This window comes from Adiantum capillus-veneris, chromosome 26 (genome assembly GCF_014529385.1).
Source record: "Adiantum capillus-veneris isolate H3 chromosome 26, ASM1452938v2, whole genome shotgun sequence".
NCBI lineage: Eukaryota > Viridiplantae > Streptophyta > Polypodiopsida > Polypodiales > Pteridaceae > Adiantum > Adiantum capillus-veneris.
In genome coordinates, this window is record NC_140956.1 from 84196921 (window position 1) to 84214957 (window position 18037).

The window sequence follows — 18037 nt, forward strand, 5'->3', positions numbered from 1 at the left end:
TCTTTGATATGCTCATGCTAAAGGTTGATGAGTTGATGCCAGGATGCATGGTTCCACCTATGGATGAGAGAGACCTAGCCATTCTAGTGTGTCAACGATGACACATCCATATGTGATGAGTAGTCTTGATGATGCATTGCATGCAGATAGCATAAAGAGGCTAGGACAACCAACTTTGCACAAATTTTGTCGACATTAAAGCGTCTCATGTACGATGTACTAGTATCAAGGCCCGACCTTACAGCTGCAATGGGAGCATTTGCAATAGGGATTTTCAGTTATACAATGATTGACACTAGCATGATGAATTGTGGAGCTATGCAGATAGGATTCACATGCAGGCTCTAGCATAAATACGTATGCTCGTCTATCACTAGAGTCGATATGGCTGCATGTAGATCAAGTGAGTGATCAATGGATGTAGATTGAGAGAGTCTCTCACCTATTTTCTTGTACATACTAGTAGTTTAGCTAGTAGGCCCACTCATTGATGCATCACCTTTAAGTGGGAGTATGTTCGGGTAAAGGCATAACACCTCTGCCTACAACCGGTGGTCATTTATCCATGGCCGGCCGTCTGCCCCCTGTGTGTACACCCTTTTTCTTATTATTTCATATATAAAACCGAATAAGGAGCTCCCCTTTCTTCTGCTTGAGGGAAGCTCCATCCACACCATGTGGTTGATGTTCCCTTCCGTGCATTGTGCACACACATGTCCGTACACTCCTCACCATCCACCCACTTAGATGCAAAAAAGGAAGCTTCTAACAATATACCTAAGGAGCAATTTTGAGTAAATGTACATGAGTGTGTATGTATCTAATGGTTGAAGGCCTTGGGTGATCTCCCTTGCTTCACAATTCATACCTCCATGGAGAAGGAGATTGTGGTCTCAGATTGCACCTATGTGAAGGTCCCACCCCCATAAATGGAAGATGCATGGGATGAAGTTGAAGATGCAAGGGATGGCATCACATATGAAACAATCAATATTCATTGATGTGGAAAGAAGTCTCCACTCTAGGCCTCTTCATCCTCCTCGCGTTTGATGATGCTTTTGTGACCATGCAGGCAAAGGCTCAAAAGCTAGCTAACCTTTCAAGAGATTTCTAACAGGTTGTTGAAGGAGAAATTTCAGGATTTTTAGATTCATAAACCTCAGCTCATGATGTTGAGACTCTCAAGTAGGTCGGCAGTAGCTCCAAGGCTTTGTGACATTGATTTCTATTGTGACACCCAAAAGCACCACCCAACTTCCTTTGGTAAGCTTTTGAATTGCTAATAATGCACAATTTAGCCGCTCAATTGTTTTGATAGTATGGTAGTTGGAAAAGGTTCATAGTTCAAGGACATTGTGGTCATCTTGAGTCCTAATCAGTGCAAATCTTGGGAGCACAGTATGTTCTTCATGAGTGGGTGCAACTTCACCAACTTAACAAAAAAAAGGACAATGCATAAGAGGTTTTCCTTATTTTTCCATTTTTATAGCTTGTTATTCATGAATAGTGAATATTTTTCCATATATATTATTGTGTATGCAAGTTAGTAACACAAATCGAACGATGTGATGGTGTAGGGAATGGTTGTTTACAAAAGATTGTGATGTTGTAGGGAATGGTTGTGCACAAAAAAATTCCCATTAATCATGGGCAATCCACAGAGGCCGGGAGCCCTTTACGGGAATGGTCTGTGCACGACCATTCCGGGATGTCAATGGTCGTGGGAGAGGGGGCCCAACACACTTCCTACAATGGGTGACAGTCAGATAGATGACGAATTCTACGTGCTGATGTGGCAGCTGCACAACCAATCTTGCTTTGATCATTATAGGGGTTGAGGTGTTGCAACCAGGTCGCATTACACCTGTTGATTTTGGATCATTGGTTTGCATGGCTTATATTACTAGTGCTGATGTGCCATGCGTCCGATGGCTGCAAGGCCGAGTTTTGCAGGAGAAACAACAATAGATTGAAGGCTCAGAGATCTCACCCCCCTCCCCACAACCTTGATGGTAAATTTGAGGAAAAGGTGATTGTGAAAGTGGGCGTAATTGATCATCATCAACTAAGTTGCTAAGTTTGGGGGTGCTTTGGTTACATTAGTAAACCTTAGACGTAATATGTCCGCCCTAAGTGACTAGCAACCCCACAATGAATCGATTGTTGCATGTAAAGGTCACTCCACCCTTATGTGGTAAGGGTATTGGAGTGGTTTCACACAAGTTGTGGTTAACCCTCAAAAATTTTGTATTGTCCTATTTCGATGTAGGCTATTGTGAAGGTGGGGTATAGAAGAGATACCCTTAGCACATAGAGGCTTCAACCACGAGTTTGGCAACGGGTAGAAAGGGAGCCACTAGCCGGCTAAAAGCCTTGTGTATTGAGCACATGGACATTGGACAAGATGAGCCATGGACATGAGCACATAATTGGTCCATGTCTGATGAGCGAAGGCGCAAAGATCTCCTAGTCTACACCAAAGTGAGCCATGGCCAGTTGGATGGGGTGAGCCTTAAATTTTAATGGCCAACCTACCATTGGCTAACCAAAAAAGTTGTCATTACATCGGTAGACAACCCTATAGGGACCTGGCTAGCCGACTACTGAGGCCTCATGTGCTAACTGCAAGAGGCTTTTCCACCCCTACCAAAATCAAGCTAAAAGTTGAGGGTAATGTTTTCTTTTGCTTACGTCAAGCAATAGGGGAAAATGATGCTTGTATGAAAAGCATCCTTAGGTATTTTCTGCACGATTGAAGCTTGAGCAACGAGGGATCTCTTGTGTCACCTTCTTTTTAATGAAGCCTTTCTCAAGCCAACTTCCATTTTTGGTAGAGTTAGCTTACAAGGGCATCGCTTTCGAAAGTAGCCAAAAATTGGTTATGAGCTTGTGCGCAAAAGTGCTCTAAGATAAACCCTTAGTATGTAATGGAAATGGCTTATTAACTTTGAGAGTAGCGGAAATTAGAGAAGTACTTTTATGAGGTTCCTTTGTCAGCATAGCAAGTGAACTTAATTGATCATAGCAGCATAAACATAGCACTTAGATAACTTCGCATGAACAATACTTTGCAGGAGAGAGAGTTTAGAGAACATGACAACAGTTGAGGAACGGATTTATGTGGACCCGGTCCCCCCTCCAATAGGCATTTGTGTTATAGTTTCTCCCATCAAGAGAGACTTGCTACAATACAATCTTTGTGTTCCTTGTGACCTAGGTGATGCAATGAAGATGGAAAGCTTCATGAATCACGAGCATGACATAAACTTTGTGGAAAGCATTAACTATCCCAAGCCGCAGTCCCAAGACCTCAAACACCTTTGAAGGTGGAGAGAGCTAGCAGGGAATGAGGGTAGGGAAGAGGAAGAAGAAACATTTCATAGGAGAAATAATTCCTCTCTACTTGCTTGGAGAAGGAGAGGGAGCTCTTGCACTTTGCACAATACACAATGAGAGTGTGTGTGAGTGTGTGTGGGAGAGTATACCCCTCAAGCAACCCCCTAGCTTGCTTTGGTCCACCCCCCCTTGTAGCTCATGCTTGAAGCTCATTGGACTCCTCCTAGTCTACTAGCCAATCACAAGAGTAAGGGCATATCAAGCAAAAAGGATAGCCTTGGGACAAGTGTCCCCCTTTCCCCTTTGAGAGAGAGGACTTGATAAATGCTAAAAACAAATAATTAAATCCACTAAATAATCATTGGAGCCCTTAGAAGGCCAACCAATCGGCTTTAGGCACACCATGAGGGTAACCGAGCTAGGGGCTTGACATGTGTCCTACTTGCCTCTTGGGCAAGGGGTGCCCTTTGGGAGAGAGAGAGTGGTCAGCAACCACCCCCCTTCTTGCATGGCTCGCCCCCTCCTTGTAGGGATTTGGTCTGACTTTTGTGACACCTCAAGCCCCTCAACCTTGGGCCAGTTCTCACCACACAAGCTTGGCCATTAAGCCCCTGAAGCTTGGGTTGGGTTCCCACCTCAAGTACAGCCCTAACATCTCAAGCATGACAAGCACCTCAAGCATCTCAATAATCAAGAACTTCAAGCATCTCAAGCATCTCCATCAATCAGGCATGACAAGCACCTCAAGCTTGGGCCGGGTTCCCACCTGAAGCACAGCCCTAGCTTAGCTAAAGTCAAAGGACTTTTAACACTAAGTATTGGAGATCTTCAATGAAGCTAACCCTAAGGTCTTTAAGCTCCATTGGTTAGCCTTGCTCTTTGACAGACCATCTCTCATTTGGGCCCCTTTACCATTGGCCCCGTGTTGAGATAGATCTATAAGCACATGTCTATATCCTAACCCTTGTTCTTGTTTTTTTCCACATTAAATGATTAGTTTAATATGAGAAATTCATTTGGGTTGGTTAGATATTAGATTTTAAGACATTACCTCTCTCTTGAAATCATAGTCGTCCTCAACTATATGAAGGTAGAAGAGATAAAGCCTTAGTCATTAATCAATCTTGCTTAGCAGATAGAGGATCCCTTTTTACCCTATGACATCTTTCCAAGATGGATGACTAATTTGGGAGACATAGCTGTCACAAGCATGTCTGCTCTTTAGTCCATTTCATTCTCCCAAGTATAGTGATAAATCCTACTTGGTGTTTGAGAGATGTCATCATGACAAACATGATTCTAACCATGCATACTATTTAAATTTGTGCACAATGAAAAGAGAACTAGTCTTATAAGACAAAAAAAATGGTCATTTAAAAGAAATTTGTACATTTTCTTATTCTAATGTAGCATTGTAAGCATTCACAAGGTTCATACTATCCTTAAGTTGTATTCCTTTCATCCATCTAGCATCTTCAAAGGATAATTTTTGAACTTAATAAGATACCGCCAGATAATCTTACCATTGATAAGATATCGTCGGATAATCTCATTGATGGGCTTCAAGATTTGGAAAGGACCATAGTATCTTTTTGGTAGCTTAGCATAATACTTTTGATGGCCTGTAGGATTTTTGCCCGTCGTTTGCCTCAATTGAGCCTTAGGAAACTTAAGTAAGACCCAATCATTTTCTTTGAATGTTAAGGCCTTTCTGTGCTTGCCAGCAATAGATTTTTTCCTTTGTTGAGAGATGGATATAGCCTCCCTAATCTTTTGAAAAGATTCTTGTAGGTCACGGCTATACTCATCGGCAGCAAAGATCTTCCCATGTACTTTCAGTAGCAAGGAACTTTTAGGTCTTCCCTCAATTATTTCAAAAGGTGCTTTTCTTGTAGAAGTATGTACAATATTATTGTAGGCATACTCTACAAGAGGTAATTACTTTTCGCATTGTGAGCGTTGATCTACTTCTTTAACATAAGTCTTTAGTAGATCGAGTATTGTAAGATTGGCTATCTCACTTTGGCCATCTGTTTGTGGGTGACAGGCCGAAGAGAAATTCAATCTTGTTCCTAGATTTTCAAAGAGACCTTTCCAGAAAATACTAGTCATTCTAGGATCTCTATCTGACACGATGGATGTTGGTAATCCATGGTGTTTGAAAATCTGTGATATGAAGAGAGTTGCCATTTGGTGTGCCTTAATAGTCTTTTTGACAAGAATAAAGTGTGCTTGTACTGTTCACTATTGTCCATATTCCCGTATTCCCATGGATAGAGTTGGGTAATCCAAAGATAAAATCCATGGATATACTCTCCCATGGTGAATTTGGGATAGGCAAATGGCTGGAGTAATCCAGGTTGCTTCCCTCTATCATACTTGGTCTTTGGCATACTACACATTTTGAAAGATACTCTGTCCACTTTCATGTTAGGCCAATAGAAGTACGTTCCCACTCCTTGGAGAGTAGGTTGAATGCCTCTATGCCCTGCACAGGGAGGAGCATGGGTTCATACATGACTTTCTCACAAAGAGAGTGGGTAACACATAGCTTATTTCCGTGGAGAAGATAACCATCCTGCAAGGTGAATGGTTCCTCTTTCTTCCCCAAAGCAAGGGCTGACATTATCTCTATAGTCAGGGTCAGTAGCATACTCATCTATCATAGAGTCATCATCCCCTTGTTTTGGAGGTAAGTCCACAGGGATATCATCAATGAGCACATCTTGGAATCGTTTAGAAAATTAGACAAGTCTAGATCTTCTTGATTCCTACCATTTACATTTGATGAAACATTAGAATCTTTTAGGGACTCTTTGACAAAAATCATGTACGTAGAAACCGAGCTCTTCATTGATTTATTAAAAGCAACAGGATTTAAAAGTGGTATAGTATGACCAAACTCACTAGCATCTATATACATGTTCCTTCCCATGTAGGTGAAGTAGATTCTCCTTTCTGGGAACTTCATGTTGGCAGCCATGCAATCAAACCATGGCGCCCCTAGGATAGCATCCTCATGTTGGAGAGGAGAGATTAAAAAGTCTTCTTTGTCGACATAGCTTTGGACATGAAGCCTCAACTTCCCAATCAAGGGAGTAACGGAGGCTTGCTGTCCCTTGAAAGTTGTGTCAGCTGTTACAATATCTCCCATCTAGAAAGCTTGAATGCCCAACTTTGGTGGCCAACTCCATTGATATGAAGTTGTGAGTAGCGCCAGGGTCAAACAGGATGAAGGCATCATGCTCCCTTACCTTTCCCCAAGCATAGGATCCTTTTCAATGAGCATCCTCTTTTGGAGCTTTGATGGTGGAAGCCCTAAGAGTCTCATTGCTAACATTTTTTTTGGGGCAAGAACGATAGCCATGTCCTTGCTCCCCACACTTAAAACACTTATGGTCCTTGCAAAAAGCTTCAAGCTCTTCAGGAGAGATTTTGTTTTTGCCTTTGTAAACTCCCTTCTCCTTGGACCGATTGTTGTTGTTGTTGTTGTTGGAAGTGCCTTGGGAAGAATTTTGGGCATTGGTTTTTCCCTTTGCATAGTTTTTGTCTTTGTTTTCCATGGGCTTGACATTCTGTCTAGCCCCTTGTTGGAAATTTATGCGTGAAGCAACCATGGTGTGATGGATTACTTCGGTGATAGAACCAGGCCGTTGAGAGTTGATGTATTTGTCCATCTCTTCAGGTAATCCCGCACATAATTGTGCTTTTTCTCGGTAAATATCTTTTGGAAGACAGAGCCTTGAGATGTAAATCCCAAAACTTGTCTACATATTTGTGGATAGACTCACGAGAGAGAAGCTTCAAGCTGCACCATTTTGTGAGCAATTTGTCCTTTGCATCGTTTGCAAGGAATTGCTTCATGATGGAAACTCGTAGAGTTTTCCATGTCTTTCGGGCATTGACGAGCCAAATTTTGTAAGTGCATAGCTACATGGTGTAGCTTGGAGGACTCCGTGAAGCCCTCATCTCCAAAGGCCACATCAAATTGTTGGATGAAGGCCAACACTTTGTCGACAACACCAAAGATTCCATCATAGGTAAGAAAAGAGATACTCTTTCCTCCCTCATTGAACTTCTTGAGCTCTTGAGACCTTCGCCATGCAGGGTATGATTTGCGATGTCCTCCCTTCTTGTATTCTCTAGGAGAATAGCCACAACTTTTGTTGGAAGAGGAGGAAGGTGAAGAAGAAGGAGAAGAGGATGACCTCTTTCTTCCTTTGTTTCCTCTCTTCTCTTTTAGAGTGATGAGGCGAAGGACTGTGTGTTGATCTTTTCCTCTTGGGAGGAGTTGGCGATCGTCTAGACCGCCGTCTTTGTGGAGACACATATTCAGAGGAACTTAAAGTTTCATTGCTTTCTTTCTCTTTGGATTCCTCTTTTTGTATGGGAGAGAGTATTCTTTTGCGAGTCTCTTCAAGAGGCCTCCTAAGCTCTCTCTCCTCTTCGAGAGGAAGGAAAATCCCATAAGTGCAAAGTTGTTGAGTAACTTCGGCTTGCAAAGCAGGGTTGCCCATAGCTTGCTGCAACCTAGTAAAACACGATAATTGACAAACATGGGGGCATCATCATTAGCACCTTCAGGTGCAAAATCAAAGCTATCAATGTTCATTCTACTCTCTTGGTTATTGTCATCCATGTTAACAAATTTGTGTACTTACTTAGTGTATGCTGTGGAAATTCAAAACCTTAGTTGTTACTCCTCTTAGCCTTTGAAAATTGGCACTTAAGTATCTACACCCACGGCTCGAAGTGGTTAATTATAGAGAATAGTGGAGTGGGTCTAATATTGCAGAATTTCCAAGGTCTAGTTCCTTTTGAACTTCTTATGGCTCAATAATGGTAAAGCCGTAGGCAAGTAAAAAAAGACCCATTATGAAGTCCAAAGCTCCTGAGGTGTGAACCATATCCCACATAGTGGGCTCAACAAAATCGATAATAGATCCCAATCCCACTTACCCTAATATAATTAACAAAATAAACCATTTATAGGCTACTTAAGGACCTCTCTTCTTAAGCAAGAAAAGAGAAACCAAATTCTCTGATACCAATGCAATGGAAATGGCCTATTAACTTTGAGAGTAGCGGAGATTAGAGAAGTACTTTTATGAAATTACTTTGTGAGCATAGTGGGTGACCTTTATTGATGGTAGCAACATAAACATAGCACTTAGTTAACTTGGAATAACCAATAATTTTGCAAGAGAGAAATTTAGAGAATATGACAACAGTTGAGGACCATATTTATGTGGAACCGGTCCCCCCTCCAATAGGAATTTGTATTATAGTTTCTCCCATCAAGAGAGACTTGTTACAATACAATCTTTGTGTTCCTTGTGACCTAGGTGATGCAATGAAGATGGAAACCTTCATGCATCATGAGCATAACATAAAATTTGTGAAAAGCATTAACTATCCCAAGCCTCAGTCCCAAGACCTCAAACACCTTCGAAGGTGGAGAGAGCTAACAGGGAATGAGGGTAGGGAAGAGGAAGAAGAACATTTCATAGGAGAAAGAATTAGTTCCTTACTTATCATCACTCTTCTTGCTAGCATGCATAATAGCATAGTAATGAAGATGGAGAAGATGGCAAGCTTAAGCATTGAAGCATGGCTCTTGATTAAATTTGCATTCCATAGCCAAGAGTGTTGGTGTAGGCTCCCAACCTCTCTAATTGCTTGGAGAAGGAGAGGGAGCTCTTGCACTTTGCACAATACACTATGAGAGTGTGTGTGTGAGTGTGTGTGGGAGAGTATACCCCTCAAGCAACCCCCTATCTTGCTTTGGTTGACACCCCCCCCCCTTGTAGCTCATGCTTGAAGCTCATTGGACCCCTCCTGGTCTAGCCAATCACAAGCAAGGGAATATCAAGCAACAAGGGTAGCCTTGGGACAAGTGTCTCCCTTTCCCCTTTCAGAGAGAGGACTTGATAAATGCTATTAAAAAAATTTACATCCACCAAATTATCATTGGAGCCCTTGGAAGGCCAACAAATAGGCTTTAGGCACACCATGAGGGTAACCTAGCTAGGGGCTTGACATGTGTCCTACTTTCCTCTTGGGCAAGGGGTGCCCTTTGGGAGAGAGAGTGGTCAATCAACCACCCCCCCTTCTTGCATGGCTCGCCCCCTCCTTGTAGGGATTTGGTTTGACTTTTGTGACACCTCAAGCCCCTCAACCTTGGGCCCATTTCTCACCACAAGCTTGGCCCTTAAGCCCCTCAAGATTGGGCTAGGTTCCCACCTCAAGTACAGATTTAGCATCTCAAGCACCTCAAGCATCTCAATCATCAAGCACTTCAAGCATCTCAAGCATCTCAGTTATCAGGCATGACAAGCACCTCAAGCTTGGGTCGGGTTCCCACCTCAAGCACAGCCCTAGCTTACCTAAGGTCAAAGGACTTTTAACACTAACTATTGGAGGTCTTCAATGAAGCTAATCCTAAGGTCTTTAAGCTCCATTGGTTAGGCTTGCTCTTTGGCAGACCATCTCTCATTTGGGCCCCTTTACCATTGGCCCCATGTTGAAATAGATATATAAGCACATGTCTATATCCTAATCCTTGTTCCCATTTATTCTCCCACATTAAATGATCAGTTTGATATGAGAAAATCATTTGGGCTGGTTAGATATTAGATTTCATGACATAGCAGCTTAAGTTCAATAGCATCGTAATGAACTTTAAAAACTTCTTACAAACATCAATAGAGAAATTGGGGTGTTCTATAATATTTTCTTTATTAGGAGAGACATCCTTGCCTAATTAATTAGAAAAGCCAAGCGTGCGAGTACATCACATAAGCATAAAGTGAGAGAAGGGATCCCACAAAGGAAAAAGAGAGATTTTACTAAAACATGGCATCATGGCATTTGCCAACGTGTTTCGACTTATTGAGTCTCATCAGGGCATTCCATGAATACAAAAAATTCTCTCTTTAGGTTTTTGGTTTTATAAGCACTTTTGGAGGGAAAAAATCTAAGAATTTTGAAGGGAAATGTGGGTAGCTGGGCATTCATTGGGCTTGAGTACAGCTTCAAGAGTTTAAATGGTGATGGATGTAGACTAAGAAATAGATTGGCTTTGTTGGGCATTCATTGGGCTTGTGTACAACTTTAAGAGTTTAAAATGGTGATGGGTGTATACCAAAAAAGATTGGCTTTCTCTAGTTGAGCATTAAATGGGCTTGTGTACAACTTCATGGTGATGGATGAATACCAAGAAATAGACTGGCTTTGTTGGAAGTCAGTGTAATTCCTTGGGAGTGGAAATTTTTAAGGTGTTAACTTTTGGTGATCTTTAGAGATATTGCATAAAGTGGTACCAATGGCTAGGGGGTTTCATGAAGCACTAGAATCCTTGATAACAGTCAAAAAATTAGATTTCTCCAAGAGATTTTGTCATAAACCCTCCTTTGTTATACAAGATTGAAGTCTTGAGCTATGCAGCGATGAATTTGATGTACATGGCTAGCTTAGGTTAAGGTTTGGGCCCAGAGTGTGGTGGAAGGTTAGGTTGAGGTTTGGGCCAAGAGTCTGGTGGAGGCAAACGTTTAGCTTAAAAGAAGCTTGGGGTTATGGGGGCAAGGTTAACTTTGCTTAGGATTAGATTTTTTATGACGGCAAGGCTATCTTAGTACCAGTCACCAACTTGGCGAGGCAAAAAGCGATGACAAACTATAAAATTGGTGTGATTTACCATAGGCTAAACTGATAAATGAACTTGGAAGGGTTGCGTCTCCATCGAATGCATGTGGACTTGGAAGGGTTGTATCTCCATTGGATGTATGTGGAGACTTACAAATTACAATTTAGTACAATTGTAAGGTGGGGTGCAAGTCTGTGTCAGTAGGTTGTGAACTATGTCCTGCGAGTGGATAGTTAAGTAAACAGAGGCTGGTTATGATAATAACACTGTATCCAACTAGGTGCAAATAAAAAGCACGTAGAGGCATTTTTAAGATAGGTTAAGGTATGCATGGTTTTAAGACAACCAAAAAGGGGCAAGGTTTAATATGGTTTTAGCATTAGAGTTTTATGAGGTCATGTTCAACTTAGTTCTAGGTCACCAACTAGGCCAGGCAAAGACCGGGGAATGTACAAGGTGGAAAAGTGGAATTAACTTTCAAGGTAAAGTCAAGGATGATTAAAGTTGTGGGTTATAACATACAAGGAAGGTGGGGTCAAGGCACATAAATCTATTAATTTTAGCAAGGTGCAGATGTACAAGATGAAGGGATAATGTTACCATATACATGTGGTAGTGATATGTGTGAACACACTAGGACTGCCAGGGCATTTTTTCCCTCTTTAGGAGGTTTTTTCCCCGGAGCATTGTATATACGCCCATCACTCTAGGGCTATCTATCTTTCCATTGCATACTAAGTAACACACTCTCTATTGTGTGCCTTGAGCTTCCTTCGTCTTCTTCAAGCTGTGTCAGTTTCTCTGCAATTCTAATTCCAACAATTGGTATCAAAGCAGGTTGCGTCCTCCCGGGCTTAGTCGCCAGCTGCTCAAGCACACGCCTGCTCACTTTCTCCTATTTCAGTGAGCTTTGGCAAGCGTTCGCAGGTCGACAAAAATTTCAAGCGAGTTTGTAGAGCTCAGTCTGCTCTTTTTTTTTTCGGGCTCATTTCGGCCTCCATTTCCACTACAGGCAGTACTGCACATACTATTTTATCATTTTGTGCAAAATTTTTGTCAGTTTCGTTTTTTGCATAACAAGTGCCTGATAGTCTTCTATGGTGTGTGCTATATAGCACGTGTTATTCCCGCTCTATTTCTCCTATTGTCGGGCAGTTTTCACATCAGTTGCAACATTTACCATGGCTGACAACAACACAGATGTGTTCAAGATGTTTGGTGTTGAGGACAGGTTGGATGGGGACAAGTACCCTATGTGGGCTTATACGATGCAACATGTTCTTGGGTCAAAAGGCGTCTAGAACATTGTGCAGGGCATTGATGTACGTCCTGGTTCTGAGGATGTAGGTGATGTTGAGGATGTTGCAGATCTGGCTGCAAGGATTGTTGCTATTAGAGTTGTTTTGCCTACGGCAGAACAAGCTCGTTGGCATGTAAAGGATGCACAGGCTCATGCATTGAATGCGTTTTCTGTGAAGCGCACCATTGTTCCTCACATTCGTTCAGCAAAATTTGCAAAACAGGCTTGGGATATTCTAGCAGGTCTTTATGCAAGCCGCAATGAGGTTGAAATTTCTTTGCTGCGTAAATTGCTGTGCTGCGTAAAGAGCTGGAGTCGAAGATTATGCATGAGGAAGATGATATGGACACTTTCCTTGCTGGTGTCAAGGATATCAATGAGCAACTTATTTCTGCAGGTGAAGTCATTTCAGACAGTTCCCTTGTGCAGACTGTTCTTGATGCCTTACCAGATTCCTACCAGCCTTTTGTTAGTACTTGGAGACTGATGACCCAAGGAAATCCTGAAGTTGTCAAGTTTGATGCATTATGCACATTGCTGTTGCAAGAGTCACTTTCCAGGAAAAACAGAACTAGACAGTGTGCAGTTGAACAGGCTTTTATTGCTTCTCAAAGAAAGGGTGGTAACAGCAATGCGTGAAGGAGTACGAGCGAAAGTGCGACGCGAGAGAGAGTGCGAGAAGAAGAGCACGACGATATGGTGAACTCGCTCTATTGTAATGTGTAGAGCATAGTGAGTTCTTATTAGGTTTTTACAAAAGAATATGTGTACATACCTGGCGGCCCGCCCACTTACCTGGGCGACCACATTGGGCTTTATACCCCAACAACTGGTATCAGTTGAAGGAGTACGAGCGGAAGTGCGACGCGAGAGAGAGTGCGAGAAGAAGAGCACGACGATATGGTGAACTCGCTCTACTGTAATGTGTAGAGCATAGTGAGTTCTTATTAGGTTTTTACAAAAGAATATGTGTACATACCTGGCGGCCCGCCCACTTACTTGGGCGACCACATTGGGCTTTATACCCCAACAATCTCCCACTTAAAGTCCAATGTGGTACTTTAAGTGTGAGAGAAGCTACTATACAAGCTAATATACAAGAGATGTAGAGAAGTGATGTACTACCCTACACCTATCTGCTTGCGAAAATGCACAAAGCTCTCTGAGGGAAGTCCTTTTGTAAGTAGATTAGTAGGATTTTCAGTGGTGTGAACTTTGACAAGCTAAAGTTGCTTATCCTCGAGCATTTCCTTGATGAAATGATACTTCACATCCACATGCTTTGTCTTTGAGTGATAAACTGGATTGCGAGCCAATTGTATAGCACTTTGACTATCACAATATAACACAGGCATCTCTTCTTTGATTCCCAAATCTGTTACTAGTCGATTAAGCCAAATTGATTCTTTGCATGCCTCTGATGCTGCAACATATTCAGCCTCTATAGTAGACTGAGTAACACAATCTTGCAATCTAGAACGCCATGATACTGCTCCACCAGCCAATGTAAAGACATACCCTGACTTAGACCTTCGGTTGTCTAAGTCACCTGCATAATCTGAGTCTGTAAAACCCTTTACACTTAGCTCCTGACTCCCATAGCATATACGCATACTCTTTGTAGCTTTCAGGTATCTCAATATTCCTTTCACTGCCTCCCAATGTTTCTTGCCTGGGTTTGACATGTATCGACTTACTACTCCCACTGCAAATGCAATGTCTGGGCGAGTAGCAATCATTGCATACATTAAACTACCCACTGCAGACGCATATGGAATCTTATCCATTTCAGCATGTTCTTCCTCAGACACAGGACAATCTTGTTTGCTAAGTTTCACATATGGTGGCAATGGAACACTCAGTGCCTTTCCCTTCTCCATATTGAAACGTTGCAAAACCTTGTCAATATACTCTGTTTGAGATAACCAAATCAACTTCTTTGATCTGTCTCTCTCAATGCGCATACCAAGTATATGACTTGCCTCACCCATGTCTTTCATGTCAAACGATTTTTCCATCTTTGACTTCAAAGCTGAAATTTCTTCCAAGTGCTTGCCAGCAATCAACATGTCATCCACATACAAAATAAGGATCAGCCAACTGCCATCCTTAGCCTTCTTTGTATATAGACAGTGATCGAACTCACTACGTTTGTAGCCTTGAGAAAGCATAAACTTGTGGAATTTATGGTACCATGCCCTCGGTGATTGTTTTAAGCCATAAAGACTCTTTAACAACTGGCATACCCAATCTTCCTTGCCTTTCTCAACAAACCCTTCTGGCTGCTGCATGTAAATTTCCACATCTAAATCACCATGCAAGAACACTGTCTTGACATCCATTTGGTGCAACACCAAATCAATGCCTTGTTCTTGCTTAAAGCCCTTGGCAACAAGCCTTGCTTTGTACTTTGGATGACTATCATGAGCGGTGATCTTATACCTGTAAACCCATTTACAAGGTAGAGCCTTTTTGCCCCGTGGTAATTTAACTAGCTTCCATGTCTTGTTTTTATGCAGAGCTGTCATCTCTGACTGCATGGCCAATTGCCAATTCCCAGAGTCCTTCATTTGCACTGCTTCCTTGTAACATGAAGGCTCATTGCAATCAGTCAATATGACATAGTTCATAGATGGAACAAACCTATCAGGAGGTCACGTGACACGTCCAGATCTACGCACAATAGGTGGCTCAGGCTCAGCCACAACCTGTGGTTCCACTCTATCCTGTCCTTGCTCCTCTTGAGCCCTGACATTTTGTCTTGCACGTGCAGGTCCATCTTCTTGGAAGACAACTCTTCTAATCTCCTCAACCCTCTCTGGTTTAGAATGATATTTGGATTCATTAAAGTGAACATCATTGCTGCGGACAACCTTTCTGGATTCGGGATCCCAAAGTCTGTACCCCATCTCACCAGAATTACCATAGCCTAGAAAGATGCACTTTCTACTCTTTGGCTCAAGTTTGTTCCTAAATTCTTTTGGAACGTGAGTATATGCCTCACAGCCAAAGACTCTAAGATGCTTGTATGAGGGCATTTTGCCTGACCATACCATCTCTGGCACTGAATCCTTCAGCAAAACCTTGCTAGGAGATCTATTTACAAGATGAACAGCTGTTGATACAGCTTCAGCCCAAAACCCATTTGGCAGCTGTGCATTAGACAACATACTTCTAACCTTCTCTTGTATGGTCCTATTCATCCTCTCAGCAACACCATTTTGAGGAGGATTGTAAGGAGCAGTAAGTTCACGTTTTATACCTTTTGACTCACAAAAGTCCTGAAAGGCCTTTGAAACATACTCTCCACCATTGTCAGTGCATAAGCATTTAAGCTTCTTGCCACTCTGATTCTCCACAAGTGTCACAAACGTTTTGAAAACACTAAACGCTTCATCCTTGTGCTTGAGAAAGTAAACCCATACTTTCCTCGAGTAATCATCTATAAATGTCATAAAGTAAGAAGCTCCCCCTAGAGATAGGTTAGGCATAGGTCCACACAAATCACTATGAGCAAGTGCCAACTGTGTATCTCTTCTACTGCTTCTATGCTTATGTGGCTGTTGTGTTTGCTTACCATACAGACAATGTTCACAGAATTCAAAATCATTAAATGAAAAGCCAGGCAAATAACCAGTAAGAAACAAGATTTCCATTCCCTTCTTGGACATATGTCCTAACCGGCTATGCCACAAAGAAACGTTCAACTGCTCGGTTACATTGATTACATTTTTAGAGACATTTGATACATAAATCATGTAAAGTCCTCCAGACTTTACTCCATGTGCTACTGTCATAGAACCCTTGGATATCTTCCACATGTTCTGTCCAAAAGTGGTGACGTAGCCAGCATCATCAAGTAAACCTGTGCTGATCAAGCTCTTTGTAATTGCGGGAACATGTCTCACATTCTTCAGTGTGAAAGAAGAGCCATTCTGAAACTTCAATTGAACATCTCCAACACCTAAGATCTCACATGTCTGCCCATTGCCTAGCCGAACATGATCTTTAGTGGTCACATAAGAGGTAAACCACTCCTTGTTTGGAGACACATGAAGTGATGCCCCTGAGTCTATAATCCAGTCACTCAGTGCATTTCCATCAGATGTTGTAAGAAGAGCTGAATCCATTGTATTCTTCAAGAAGTAGATGTCTCCTGACACTAGACTGTCATCCTCTGCAACAGTGTTTGTCACATTTATTTCTTGAATCTTCACTGAGGACTTGTTCTTCTCACCATGGTCTTCAGCTTTCTCTTTGCCTTTTTCTGCTTTCCATTCTCTGCAGTCTCTTTTCATGTGACCCTTCTTGCCACAATGGTAGCATTCTATGTCACTCTTGCCTTTAGCACTGCGGGACTTGCTACGAGACTGATTCCTCTTTCCACCTTTGTACTTTTCTTTGGTCCTTCCCCTGACAACTAAGGCTGTTCCTTTTCCTTTGTCCATTGTCTTTCTATTGGTTTCTTCAGTAAGCAGACTTCCTTCTACACCTGCTATGTTCAAACCATCTAGAGGTGCAGAATTACTCAAAGCTGTGCGAAAAGTGTCCCAACTTTCCGGCAATGTGATCAATAGGAACATAGCTCTAACAGGTTCATCAAACTTGACACCTTGAGCTGACAACTGACTATAGATTGTGTTGAATTCATTCAAATGATTGGACATAGGTGTCCCTTCTTTCATCTTCAAGTCAACAAGCTTCTTAAGCCAGTATACCTGTGAAGCTGCACTCTGCTTCTCATAAAGATCACTGAGCTTTAACCATGCTTGATAAGCCGACATCTCATCTGCTACATTGAAGTAAACGCTTTCTGCCAAAGTCGGCATAATGGTAGAAAGTGCCAATTCATCCATTTCGCTCCATTCATCTTCGTCCATATCTTCTGGTTTTATCCCCTTGAGCTTTATAGGTTTTATCTGCTTCTTTTGTACCAACACGTGCCAAATCTGCTTCTTCCACAATGGGAAATTGGTTCCATCCAGCTTCTTGATATTGTAAAGAGCAGTGTCCTGTGATCCAGCCATAGCTACGCTTCACAATAGTTTACTTTCCTGGGAAAAATCCGGCAGAGTTTCCCTTGTAAACTGACCTCTGAACCAATATCAACCTATCAAATGAACCAAGAAAGCTTCAGATTCTGCAGAAATTTTGGCAGAGTCTCCTTTGTAAAATGGCTCTGGTGTACTAAAAACAGACCAAAAAACAGCTCAAAAAACCACTGTCTCTCTGACACTGTAAGCTACGGGTAAACCTGTCCTGCACCTGTACTGTCTCTGACTGTCCTGTCACTGTCCTGTAAGCATAGACTGTGACAATGCCTCAACGGCAGTAAAGCAAAGATGCAATCCCAACTGTCTAACTCACAGTCAATACATCCTAGCTGCCTATCTAAGGGTTCTCGAGGGATCGCTCCAAGACCTGTATCACCGAAAGGATCTCAACATTCGAGAATCCCCCACCGCAATAAAACCTCACTCGACCCTCAACAAAGGCTGCAGTAAATCTGACAGTACATAGACTTCCCACAAAGTCATACATCCACAAATTTCCCACTGTATGCTGTAACCGCTGCGGCAGTTGTTTGCTGCGTGACTCACAGCCAGCAAACCCTCAACAGACATACATCATCTCTGACAATACATCCCATGTGGAAGTACCTGCAATGTCAGGATGAAATCTGGAATATCAAGCAGCAAACACAAGCTACATGATGAACTAGTGGATGTCGCCTACAGACTGTGTGTAGATGCGCC